The 13,333-nt window shown below is 58.3% G+C and overlaps 1 long non-coding RNA gene across 1 annotated transcript; it reads right to left on the reverse strand.

The window, feature by feature from the left end:
• Positions 1–9,278: 9,278 nt before the first annotated feature.
• Positions 9,279–13,090, reverse strand: LOC123589151. The gene is made up of 2 exons (XR_006708192.1): positions 12,601–13,090; positions 9,279–12,024 (listed from the first exon to the last, which is right to left on the reverse strand). It is a non-coding gene; the product is annotated as an uncharacterized LOC123589151 (long non-coding RNA).
• Between the last annotated feature and the right edge of the window lie 243 nt (positions 13,091–13,333).

Consider the following 13,333-nt stretch of genomic DNA (forward strand, 5'->3'; position numbering starts at 1 on the left):
CTTTATAAGATGGTGTCACATTGTTTTTCAAAGCGGCCGTGTCAATTTTCATTCTTACCAGCTGCGTATGAGCCCCTGTGTATAAGCCCCATCCTCTCCAATGCCGGCAGTCAGAGTCATTAATTCTTGCCAATTCGAGGGGTCTACTTGGTATCTCACGGGTGGAGTCGTGTTCCCCTGAATAGCCGTGTTGGAATCCTCACCCCCAGGACGTCAGATTGTGGTCTCATGCGGAGGTGGTCTTTCCAGAGACCGTCGCGTTAGAATGAGGTCATTGGAGCGGGCCTTTAATCCAGCATGACTGTGACCTCATACAAAGGGGCCAGTTTGCTCACGGACACAGGCATAGAGGGAGATTGATGGGAAGACGCAGGGAGAGTGGCGTCTACGTGCCAAGGGCAGCCTGAGACCATCCCAAGCCGGGAGAAAGGCCTGGAGCAGACTCTCCCTCCCGGGCCTCGGAAGGAGCCCCCCTGCTCATGCCAGGACCTTGGCCTTCCAGCCCCCGGACCCAGGAGACGATGACCCTGCACCGTGCCAGCAGCGTGTGGCTCTCTGTTACGGCAGCTCCTGGAACCTAATCCACACCGCGATCTTAATTTGCACCTACCTGATTGCTCAGTGAGCCTGGATCCGACCTCTGATGTTTCTTGCCCTTAGTTTGAATTCTTCTATGAAACGGCTACTTTTCTATTGGATTTTTTTTTTATTTTTTTAAAAATTTTTTTTAACGTTTATTTGTTTTTGAGACAGAGCATGAACGACAGAGGGGCAGAGAGAGAGGGAGACACAGAATGGGAAGCAGGCTCCAGGCTCTGAGCCATCAGCCCAGAGCCTGACGCAGGGCTCGAACTCACAGACCGCGAGATCGTGACCTGAGCTGAAGTCGGACGCTTAACTGACTGAGCCACCCGGGCGCCCCTCCTCTTTATTCTTGAGACCAGCCTTTGTTGGCATTTTCTGCACTGGCAGCTCACGTCTCTACTTTCTTTAGAATGTCCTTTGACAACTAGGAATTCTCCATTTTAACGTAGCCAAACTTCTCCGCTCTTCTCTGAGGCCTGGCGTTGCTCGTGCCTTCTTTATTAACAGCAAATAACACCGACAACAGCCGGTACTGCATCTTCTGGAACAGGGACAAGTTAAATGGTGTCAAATTCACATGATAAAATACTATATCGCGGCTAAAAAACCTACTTCAGGTGAATGTTATGGTATAAAGAGACAATCACATTATAATCAGTAAAAATAGGAGCGACAAAGTACCACACAGGATTCTATTTCGGTGTGTGCCCCATAAACGGAGACCTCCCCACTCTTCGAGAGGCCCAGACTTGGAGCAAAAAGCAAGTGATTCGAGTTGGGTCCATCCCTCCAGGGACGAGAAGAGACCCCTTTACCCTGGGGGCCGGTTTGTTGTGATCCAGCAGGGCTCCCGCCGGGAGGTCCAGCCCCTTCCAGAGGGAGCAAGGCCAAAGCCGCGCTGTCAAAGGAAGTGCGCCCACCTTGATTTCAAACTGGCCTGTGTTCTTCTGAGAAAGAAATCGTGCAAACGGTCCTCACACTGGAAAGACGCGCGGAGCTCTCGTCGTCCTGAGGATGATCGCGTAGCTCTCTCCAGCGGGGTCCTGAGCTGGGCCTGGGCGCCCACCTCCAGCCCAAGCAGGGCACCACATCGGGGGAGAGGGGGGTGCCGATGGTTCTCCTATCGGAAGGAAGGACTTTTTTTTTTAATGTTTATTTATTTTTGAGAGAGAGAGACAGAGCATGAGCAGGGGAGGGGCAGAGAGAGCGGGAGACACAGAATCCGAAGCAGGCTCCAGGCTCTGAGCTGTCAGCATGGAGCCCGACGCGGGGCTCGAACTCACGAACTGTGAGATCACGACCTGAGCCGAAGTCGGACGTTCAACCGACTGAGCCACCCGGACGCCCCGAAAGGAAGGACTTTGAATTAAAGTTCAATTCAGAGAACAAATGCCCCGATTTATCTGCACTATTTCAGGTGGCTGGGGCCTGGGGCACCTGGACAGGTTGGTGGGAGAGTTAAAAACCCCTCAGCCATCGCTGGTGCCGTGTCTGGTCTGGTCTAGAGCCAGGAGGCGGGAATTTCTTTCTCCAGTGGAGACAGGAGGAGCACCCAGGACAGGCAGGGCCAGGATGCACCAGCCAGGATTCAAGGGGAGCCGCAGGGGGAGAGGGAAACAGGAAGAGAGAGGGTGGGGAGAGGGCCCTTCTTCCTAAGGAGGACACCTTCCTGCCGACGATGAACTGCGCAGGGTTTCACGTGCTCCATGCTTCCTCCCTCCGCGCTGACCTGCCGGGCCAGTGGCTCTGACCTCGGGGGAGGGCGGTATCTCTGGCCTGCATGGCCTAACCTCACCATCCACCTGCCTGGGGGACTGTGACGTTTAATTTCCTATGCCGTCTTGGCAAGGCCATGGTGCCCAAATACTTGGTGGGAAATGGTAGTCTGAATGTGTGTCTTAGTGGAGATGAAATCAGTAGTCTGAGTAAAGCAGATACCCTCCAGGATGTGGGTGGGCCTCATCCAATCAGTTGAAGGCCATAATAGAAAAAAAACTTCCCTCAACTCCCACCCCCCCCCCCCCCCCCCCCCCCCCGCCTCCAGCAAGAAGGAATCCTGCCAACAGACTTTGGAATCAGACTGTAACTTTTCCCCGCGGGCTTGGGATTTTACAACTTCCACGATAGCACAGGCCTATTCCTTAAAATAAATCTCAGGCGCTCTCTCTCTTTCTCGCTCTCACTCTAGCTCTGTCTCAGCTAACTATACCCTGTAGGAAGAACACCTGCTATGAGCCTGGCTTGGGGCAGAGGGAGAAGTCAGGCTTCCATCGCAACAAGGAAGGTAGTGAGGTCCCCCACGGCTTCCACAGGCGGAGAGTAACTGCTCAGTTAACATTGTCAAACGAGTGGTGAGTGAATGAAGGTTGTGGCGGGGTCTCCAGCCCTGGGGGATCGGGGCAGGGCGGGGGGCGGGGGCGGGGATGGGTGCATACAAGACTGAACTCTCGAAGACAAGGGCAGGCCTTTCCTCTCCCCGCCCCACCTCAGGGCCCTGCACGGGGCTGGGCACATCGGGGTTTGTAGTGAAGCCTCGCGAGGTCGTGATCCTCCTCCCACCCGACCCTGGGGCACAGAGGTGCAGCAGACGCCTCGCGTTGACCTCGGGGTGGTCACGCTGTGGGGAGCCTGCAAGGCGCCCCAAAGAACCAGGGACACTGTTTGAAGTCTCGGCACCTTCCAAGGATTCGGTTTAACAAGCTGGGCTCTGCGGGCACCTGGATGAAAGACGCCATATAAAAACATGAGATAATTACCAATTAAAGCCATTTTCTTAGAAACAGGAAGGTCCCATGTGCCAAGAGTAAACAGTGGGGGCCAGGCGCTGCCCGGGCGGAGGACCTGATGGGGGCCGGGAAAGGCGGTCTGGGTGGGCGCGGAAGCCAGCGTGAGTCAGAGCGCGGGGTCCCGCGGGGCCAGGGCAGGTGAGAAGTCAGCAGAGATGCGGCAGCAGGGCCCCCCAGGGCCCTCACCCTGCAGCCCTCCACCCTGCCCGGCAGGAGTAAAGGAAGGCCCGCCCCAGCCCGGTTGCTGGGGCTGCTCCTTCTCGAGAACTCAGGGTCACCCCGACATCCTCTGCGGGATGTAACCTCCGTGAAGAGACCGACAGAGGGCAGCTGGCCCTGCAGCTCCCTGTTCCATTAATGTCGCAAACATCTATTGAGCCCCTCCCGTGTGACGCTCTCTGCTTGGACTGGAGCAGGGGGCAAGAGGCGAACGGGCATGGCCATCATCCCAGGGCAACCTGCTCAGCAGCCACGCCTCCCTGGTGCTTCCCGTGGACCAGGCACCGTGTCCAGTGCTTTCCCTGGGCCGGCCCATCGGACCTGCACCCCAGCCCCAGAAAGTTAGGGTCCCCGTGTTCAGAGGAGGCTAAGTGACTTCCCCAGGTTCACCCAGCGCACAAATGAGCCGTTCTAGGCTGAGCTGGTGACCACCGCCTTGCACCGCGCGGTCCCCAAGTTCCTCGGCATCTGCCCCGCCTGCAGCTCAGAGGCCGGTAAATGAGGTCCTCGGAAGACTGCCTGGCATCTGTCCCTCAACGGGCAGCCGCATCTTGCGGACCCCCAGCCTCCGGGGGGCGGGGAGGTCCCCAGCTTCTCCCCTGCAAGCCCCTCCGAGCCAGATCGGGAAGTCAGGCTCTTCCTCCCGGTCACTGAGAACCATCCATCCAACCTTCCAAGCCAGCGAGCTGGGACCAGCTCCGGCCTCTCCTGCTGTGCGTCCTCGGCATCCCGTTCACACACCGAGGGCCGAGGCTGCGTTTGTCTCTCAAGGACCCGTGGCAACCCAGAGCCAGGACCCGCTGCCCGAAGCAGCTCCGGGAAGGGCCTCGGCTGCGTTTCCCACCCGCCCTGGCCACCCGGTGACCTGCTTGCCTCTCGCTGCTGGTTAATTCCTGCTTCCCTGCCCCGTGGGAAAGTTCCTTGTCAACTGTAACGTCCCCAACAGTGGAGGCGAGTCTTAAGACAGTCTTAAAACTCGAGTCAAAGGTAGAGGCGTGACCCAGTTTCCCCAAACCACGCGGCACTCGGAGATGGAGAGTGAACATTCCACGCGGGAAGTGACCTGCTGTGGCCGCCGTGCTGAGTGGATCGGGTCTCAGCTCCCCCCCGGGGAGCTATGACCACCCCCAGCTCACAGGTGAGGAACTGGGCCCTCAACGAATGGGGGGCGTCGTGTTGGCGACAGCCCAGCTCTTTCTCCGACGCCTCCTGAATTCGTTTCTATTGCCGCATAAAACGTAACCACGGATCTAGTGACTTCACAACATACACGTGTTTGGTTTTGATTTTTAGAGATAGGGCAAGTGGGAGAGAGGGGCGGAGAGGGAGGGAGGGAGAGAGAGAGAGAGAGAGAGAGAGGGAGAGGATCTTCAGCAGGCTCCATGCTCAGGGCAGAGCCTGACGTGGGGCTCGATCCCACAACCCCGGAAACATGACCGGCACCGAAATCAAGAGTTACACACTCAACTGACTGAGCCACCCAGGCGTCCCTCAGCATACGCGTTTTTCTGTCACGGTTTCCGTAGGGCGGGAGTCTGGACAGCTGAGTGACCGGTGAGGAGTCTCTCCAGCCTGCCAAGATGGAGGCCGATGTCACGAGACAGTCATGGGCGGGGCATCCCATCTCTTGGGCCATATTTACTCGGCTAGAAGCAAGTCACAGGGCCATCCACACTCAAAGGGTAGGGATTCCACAAAAGCACCACCAACAGGACAGATGTCACGGGATGCCGCCTTAGGGACTGTAACCGATGCGCCCCAGGAGGGATGAGGGGCCCGGCCGAGCCCAGTGGGGTCATCACAGGTCAGGCTTCCGGAAACAGACGCTGACACCGAGTTTGCGACGCAACAGGCTTATTAAGGACCATGCCTGTGAGGGGAGCGGGGAAGCAGGATCAGTCGTCTGACAAATCCTTGGCCCCTCGGGCTCGGGGTGCCGCAGAGACGGGGACCCGCTGAAGTCTCCCAGCCGGGCCCGAGGTGGCCGGACCTTAGACCCTCGCCTCGCTCCGTCACCGGGTGTGGACTGTCCCAGGGGACCGTGACCCGAGGCAGGCCGACCCTGACGACGGCTCGCTCTCCCTCTGGGCAGGTCCGAGGGGGGTGGGGGGACATCGGGGGGGGGGGGCCCGTAATCCGGTCAAGGGGGGGCTGCCTTTGCTCTGGGAGCTCATCTGTTTCTAAGAAACGCTGGTCTTCTTGGGAGAGCACCGGGGGATGCCCGGGTCCCCCACACAGCCCGGCACCTTCCTGCCAGGGTATCACATCAAAACTCTCACTGTGTCGGACGCTCATCTCAGGAGCTTCCTCTGAGCCACGGGGTCCAAGCTTCAGGCTGGACTCCATCGCCACAGTGAGGGCTCGAAGGGTCCATTCCCCTGGTCCTGTGGTGGGAAACTGAGGCCCAAAGAAGAGAAGGAGGCGAGGGGTGCCTTCAGCCCTGCCGCCGAGGGCAACCCGGCCTCAGACCCGCCTGTCCCCTCCCGGAGGTCCCACCGGGGCCTCTCGGGACCGGCCCAGTGAGGCTCCCAGGGATGGCACTGAGGGGCTGTTGCCTCCCTCGGGTCCTGTGTTCGTCTGCTCCGTCCCCCTGAGCGGGGGGCTTAAACACCGGGACTCCGTGCCTCAGTTCTGGAGGCCGGCTGTCCAAGTCAGGGTATCGGCAGGGCCTGCTTCTCCTGAGGCCTCTCCTTGGCGGGCAGACAGCAGCCTTCTCCCTGTGTCCCGATGTGGCCTTTCCTGGTCTGCTCCTCTTACAAGGACCCCAGCCCTACCGCCTCGGGGCCGCCTTGCGATGTCATTTGACCTGAATTACCTCTTTATTTTTTTTAATCTTTGGGTTTTTTTTTCCCTAATGTTTTATTTATTTTTGAGAGAGAAAGAACATGCACAAGATGGGGAGGGGCAGAGGGAGGGACAGAGAACCCAAAGCGGGCCGCACGCTGACCACAGAGAGCCCGATGCCAGGCTCGAACTCACGGACTATGAGATCATGACCTGAGCCACGCAGACGCCCCTTAATTATCTCTTTAAAAGCTCCGTCTCCAAATATAGTCATGGCGGGGGGCTGGGGTGGGGGGGAGGTTCAGAGCTTCAACACGTGAATTTGGGAATTCTTCCGCAATTCGGTCACTGGCAGGTCCCCGAACTGCCATGGACTCCTCTTAAGGCAGTCCCTCACCTACTCCTGAGCTCCTGGCCACTCCAGTTTGAGACTTCAGAGACATCTGCCCTACCCTCTCCCTCTCCTCCTGCATCCGATCCCCACCACACCCTCTGCTCCCTGCTTGTCACCCCAAGGCCCCTGCTCAGCTCCAGTAAATGCCCAGACATACCCACAGTCCCCACCGTCTGTGGGACCCCTACTTTGCAGCCATCCCAGGAGGCCAAATTAGCCATTTCCCCCAATACTCCTCACCTACTCGCACCTCCAGACACACAGGTGTCTCGTTCACCAAGCCCTTCCCGTCTTTTAGGACCCAGACATTCCTGCGGGAAGCCCTCCATGATTGCAGTGGCCCATCCCGACATAATCAGATTAGCCACCTTGAACTGAGGGTCCAGGCCTCGCGTACATTTTCACTAAGAACAAAAGCCTGGGTAGGGATCACTTCCCCCATTTTGCGGATGAGGCAACCGAGGTTCAGAAAGGCTAAGGCCAAGAACAAGTTCAGTACCTCCATCTCATACTCAATGGTGAAAGGTTGAAAGCTCTTCATCTAAGATCAGGAAAAGACAAAGATGTCCGCTCTCACCACTCCTAATCAACCCAGTACTGGAAACCCTAGCCGGAGCAGACGGGCAAGAAAAAGAAAGAAAAGCCATCAGAACTGAAAAGGAAAAAGGAAAAACGTCTGCTTGAGGGGCGCCTGGGTGGCTCAGTCGGTTGAGCGTCCGACTCTTGATTTCGGTTCAGGTCATGATCTCGCAGGTTGTGGGTTCGAGCCCCACATCAGGCTCTGTGGTGTCAGCTCGGGGCCTGATTCAGTTCCTCTGTAACCCCCCCCACCCCTCCCCCACTGGCGCACGCGCACTCTCTCTGTCTCTCAAACATAAATAAACATTAAAAAAAAAAAAGGAAATCCTGCCATTTGTGACAACGTGGCTGGACCTTGAGGGCATCGTGCTAAGTGAGAGAAGTCCCACAGAGAAAGACAGACACCATACGATCTCTCCTATACGTGGAATTTAAAATAAAAACAAAAACCAAACTCCTAGAAAAAGAGATCAGGTCTGTGGTTACTAGAAGCCCTTTATTATGTGTCGGGTATAACTCAATAAAGCTAGTTGGAAGAAAAAAAAAAAAAAAACTCCTGGGGGAGGGAAGAGTGGTCTCACCTGGGGTCAGCCCCACCTCCCCACCCCCCACCCCCACCCCTACCCCCTCAGGCCTGGGCCTAGAAGGTGTCTCCAGTATTTGGGTTTTCTCCCTTCCATTTCCTAGCTGGCATTTCTGCTCTAGGTAAACTGAGCTGCAGAAAAGCCAGAGGAAGGAGGCGTGTGGGAGGGTGACCGAGCATCCCAGCACCCCCAGACGGAGGGGTTTCCCAGAACAGGGTTTATTGAGTTGGTGGCCCACCGTGGCCGCACGCGCTGCCCCATGGGAGGAGCTGGCCAAGGCCTGCAGGGTGGGCCCAGGGTGGCCCCAGGGGTCTCCCGAAGGTAGAGAGGCAGGGAGGGCTCAGGGAGTGGCCTCCCCAGGGGAGTCCCCTGAGCGCGTCAGAGAAGCTGTCTCTCTTCCCTTCGCTGGAGCCCTCGTCCTCCTCATACTCCCCACCAGGACCAGAGCTTCCAGAATACTGAAGTCACCCAGCCGGGAAACGGTGCGGCTGGGATTCAAACCCAGGCGTTCCCAGCCTCTCTATCCTTCTCCGACCGAAACCAGGAAGCAGGCAGCTTCATCACCCACCCACTCAGTCACCTGCCACTCCTGTGGGGACCAGGTGCTGCCCTCAGAGCGGAGGACTCTGGAGGACTCCGACACCCCTCCTGCCCCAGGAAGCCGCCCCTCCCAGGAGCTGGGAGAGACGCCGGTCCGGGGGGGGCCCTGCACCAACCTAGGCTTAGGGAGGGTGGGCTGGACACTGCGGGTTCCCCGCCCCCCCCATGCCCATTCTCCTCTCCTTCCTTCCTACAGAACCCTGACTCTGTGCCTACTCAAGGTGCCACATTTCTCAGTCTCTCTTGAAGACAGAGGTAATCGTGTCACTAAATTCTTGCCCAGGACACGTGAAAGGCACCGAGCGTTGTTTCTAGGAAAGCACCTCCGGAGGGAGGCACGGACCCAAACTGCACTTTCCGCTTCCTCCTTTGTGCCACCAAGGATGGGGATGTGATGGCTGGAGCGGTAGCAGCTGTCTCAAGGCCAGGAGGCGACTCCGATGATGGAAGGCACGCAGTAAGGATGGTGAAGGAGCCAGGGACATTAAGAACGTCCTGGAGTCCTAGCACCAACCTTGAACCTCCTGTTTGTCACATGCTAAACCCCTGGTTTGTTTAAGCTGTACTTGGAGGACACTCTGTGTTATTCACAGCCACACACAGTCCCTGCCTGGTACAAAATACTTTTTGGAAGAGGAAATGCCTGAGTTTCGTCTTCAAGGAAGCAGTTCAGCAGCAGACTGAGCACAGGTAACACCAGCACCTTCCCGGCCGCAACACGGCTTTTTTTTTTTTTTTTTTTTTTTGACCCATTGCCCCTGGAAACCCTCACGGGGTCCCCTGAGCGGGAAAGAGGGCAGAGGTCACCATCCCTTCGAGGGCCCGAGGAACCACAGCTCCCAGGGGGTCTGTGACCACACTGTCCCCAGGCCTCCTGCCTCTGCCCAGCTCTCCCGCCTCCCCCCACCCCGGCCCACTGCTCCGGGCCCCGCCTCCCCCCTGGGCCCCCTCTCCCTGCCCTGCAGAGACCACGTTTCAGCCTCAAACCGGCGCCCGCCCTGAGCCCTCGAGGAGCCGGGCCCCCGCTTCCCGGCAAGCGTGTTTCCACAGCCCGGTTTACAGTTGTTGAACTACTTTCGTCAAATTAATTAAATGCACGCTAAATCCTCTCCAATTTGTTGGGCGATAAATCAGAGATGCTGAGATTGTGAACTGCACAACAAAACCTGTTGATTCTGATAAAACCCACACGAGAGCCCGAGTCAAACGTCAGACAGCCCGGAATCTGCTTCTGCCGGGACATCGTCGGAGCGGGGCTTTGGGCTCCCGGGCCCCCCCCCCCCCTCAGCGGCCAGGGTCCCCACCTGACATGGTGACTCAAGGCACAGAGGGAGGGGACAGGCCCCAGGTCACTGGAGAAAATGACGCACGGAGGAGGCCAGGAAGGCAGAACATAGAGCCCTTACTCCCATAGCCCTGGTGCCGTAGCACATACGGTAACTCGGGTCACACTCGGGTAACCCTCTGGAAGCAGACTGCTATCGCCCCACTGTGCAGAGGAGTAAGTGGAGACACAGCAAGTGACCGGCCAAGTGCACACGGTCCAGGGTGTAGAGGAGCCAGGAGAGGGCCGAGCAGTCCCCTGCCTCGGCTGCAGAGGCTGTGCTGGGCAGCGCTATGCACACAGGATCCTCTTCCGGCTCTGCTTCTTCCGGCACGGCCTGGGCAGAACCAGTCACCACAGGCCAGACCCGAACCCCCCAGCCCCGCGGGCCGGACGCCGGGGGCACCACCCCCCGAGCTCAGCCCAGCCACGTGCTCTGGGCGTCTCGGGGCCCCGAGCTCGGGTCACAGAGATCCAGATCCAGGCCTCGTCTCGGCTTCCACCCCGGTAAGGGGGCCCTGCAGGATTCCCCTCGCTGAGTCCCTGAGTCCCTCCAAGCAACGTGGATTGAGCACATCTTCCAAACCTCGAAACCCAAAGTGGATGGTCATCGTTGGCACGGCTGAGGCTGCTTCTGGGGCCGATGGGGAAGAAGATGAGAACGGAGCCGGGCCGGCCCCTCCTGCCAGGGACGGCGCAGCCATGGGAACGAGTGAGGAGAGGGGACACCGAAGCTGAGGTTTTGAAGGATGAGTAGAAGTTCTCCAGACGGAGAAGGGAGGCCAGGCACGGGGTGGGGAGGGGGGATTCAGACAGCCTGTCTGCGGGACACTGCCTTTGCCTCTCGATTTTTCCAGAAAGATCACTGGGGGTGGGGGGGTAGGGGGGCATTCGGTGTGGCTGACATAGGAACAAGGAAACGGCGGGACTTGTCTGTGAAGGTGGTGAGTGGAGACGCTGCAGGGAGGCTGGGACACCAGGTAAGGGCCGTGGTCCCTGTGTACGACTGACAGCTGCAGAGACATTCGGGGCGGAGAGAAGTAGGAAGCAGTCGCTGGCCACAGACGCAGAGCTGGACCAGAACTAGAAAACCAGGAGTCTGGTGAAATGGTGCCGGTAAGAAGGGAGATGCCTGGAGCGGGGGGCGCCTCAGTGGGAAGGGCACTGATTCGAGGGTCAGTAACGGGGTACAGCCGACAGGAGGTGGCCTGGGGGCAGAGGAGGGAGGCAGGCATGGGGCGCCCCCTGCTTGCTCTGATGCGGGTAACGGTGCACACATTCGGGCTCCATCAGCCGCAGAGCCACTGTGAGTTTTATAGCACAGCAATTAGCCTTACTGCCCCGGGGGAGGGTCTGGGAAGTAAAGGTCCAAAGCGGGAAGTTTTACGGGGACCCGGGGACCGTCACCAGCCAGCCCTCTGTAGCAGAGGCACCAGCGGAGCTCGTGGACAAGCTGGAAGTCAGGCGGGTCCAGCAGCTGGCGTGGGAGGCCGGGGCCAGTGTAGACACCTACAGAAGTCTAGGGAAGGCCGCCTTGTCTTTGCAGCCTCCACTCGGTGAGATCACAGCCAAGCATCCGGTGGAAATACTGGGTCACTGTGAGTCAGCAGGGCCAGCAGTCTGGAGGGAGCACTGGCCGCGGGTCAGGAGGAGGACATGTAGAAGAAGGAATGGGGACAAGCTGGCCCCCGCTGGCACTTCTGTGTCCGTCCCTCCCATCGCTAGCCATGGTGGCCCTCCAAGCACAGATTTCTCCACCGGCGAATTCTAACTCAGACTCCTAGAGGAGAGGAGATTCCAGGAAGCAAGTTTCCTGCCAGGCCACTTGACTCAGCACAAACCACCATGGAGGAAAGACACAGCCACTTGCTGTGAGACCAGGCATCCGGTTGTGGGTGGGGGGTGGGGGGTGGTTTACAGGTACACGGCCATGAGACCACGGTATAGTTGTGTATGTTGTTCACTGCTCAAGTGCTCTTGGCTAAGGGATGGGTGGGGGCTGAACCCCTGCCCCTGGCATGAAGCTGCTTCTTCCTGGAGGAAGGGGTGTCTTTTTCTAATTGGCATGAGATCCCCTTGGAGCACGGGCAGGGGTGGGGAAAGAGTACGTGTTCCAGGCTTGAGGAGTGTCCGTGGGCTTGAGCTGCTCCCAGGGCTTGTCTTTCCCACCTGAGGCCAGCAGAAAGGGGCCACAGGTTGGATTGAGAGTGGGACGAACCAGTAACAGGCTCAGGACGACCGTCCTAAAATCCCCAGAGGGCGGGGCTAGGCCCAGAAGAGGGGTGCAAAAGGGGATAGAGGCTGACTTACTCCGAGGGAGAATTGTGCTGTGGGCAGAGCTATTTCAGATAGAGCGAGCTGCCTTTGGAGGTGATGAGCTCCCGGTCCCCGGAGATGTGCAAGCAGGACCAGAGACTGGGTCCAGGAGACATTATGAAGCATCGGGTAGCAGTTCAGCCACCTGCCCCTCCCGGGCCCGTGAGTCAGAAATGAGCAAAGCCTCTGAGGATGGGGGGGGGGGGTTCCGCCCCCCCCTCCCCCAGCCCTCCCCGCACCCTTCTCCCAGCTCACTTCTCTCTGGAACCAGCTTGGGTATTTAGAAGATTAATTTCATGTTTGTGCAAAGCAGGGGATTAGGAGGGGAGGAGACTGAAGTTCTCTGTAGGTTGTTAAGAAAACATCATCTAAAAAAAGACTCTGGCAAAATTGCTGTGGATACCAGTTACGGCTGAATGCGCCACTTACCTCCAACAACCCAGGGCTTTTAGCTGGTAATTTGCTGTCATTCTCCGCAGTTTCAAAACCCTCGGGCTCCGGGACGTTAGAAGACAGAGCACGAGGGGGTTGCCTCCTCCCTCAGAGCCGGAAGCCGTGGGGACGTCCTACCTCCGCCGCTGTCCGGCCAGGGTCCGGGCTACGGACCTCACACACAATCCTGCCGTGGGGCTCCCTGGCTCCTCCGTGCACCGCGGCCGCCTCCTGCATTACATCTCAGGGGAGAGACGGAGGCTCAGAGAGGGCGTAGGTTCGCCCCAGCACACACAGCAAGCTGCTGACTCCAGTCCAAAGCTCCTCCTCTGAGCTGCCATTTGCACAAGAGAAGGAGGCCGTGGGAGTCGCGACTCCACAGCAGGCCTTTCCCCGGGGCCCCAGGGGCACAGCCGCTGCCACTCGTGTCCTCCTTTTTTTTTTTTTCGGTAACAGCCTTATTGCGATCTAATTCACATACCACACACTTCCCCTGTTTACAGTATACACCTCAGGGGCGCCTGGGCGGCTCAGTGGGTTAAGCGTCTGACTTCGGCTCAGGTCATGATCTGGCGGTTTGTGAGTTCAAGCCCGGTGTCAGGCTGTGTGCTGACAGCTCGGAGCCTGGACCCTGCTTTGGAGTCTGTGTCTCCCTCTCTCTCTGCCCTTCCCCCTCTCATGCTCTGTCTCTCTCTCTCACAAATAAATAAACATGAATAAAAGAAAGCGT

Source organism: Leopardus geoffroyi, chromosome E3, assembly GCF_018350155.1.
Source record: "Leopardus geoffroyi isolate Oge1 chromosome E3, O.geoffroyi_Oge1_pat1.0, whole genome shotgun sequence".
In the NCBI taxonomy this organism is placed as follows: Eukaryota; Metazoa; Chordata; class Mammalia; order Carnivora; family Felidae; genus Leopardus; species Leopardus geoffroyi.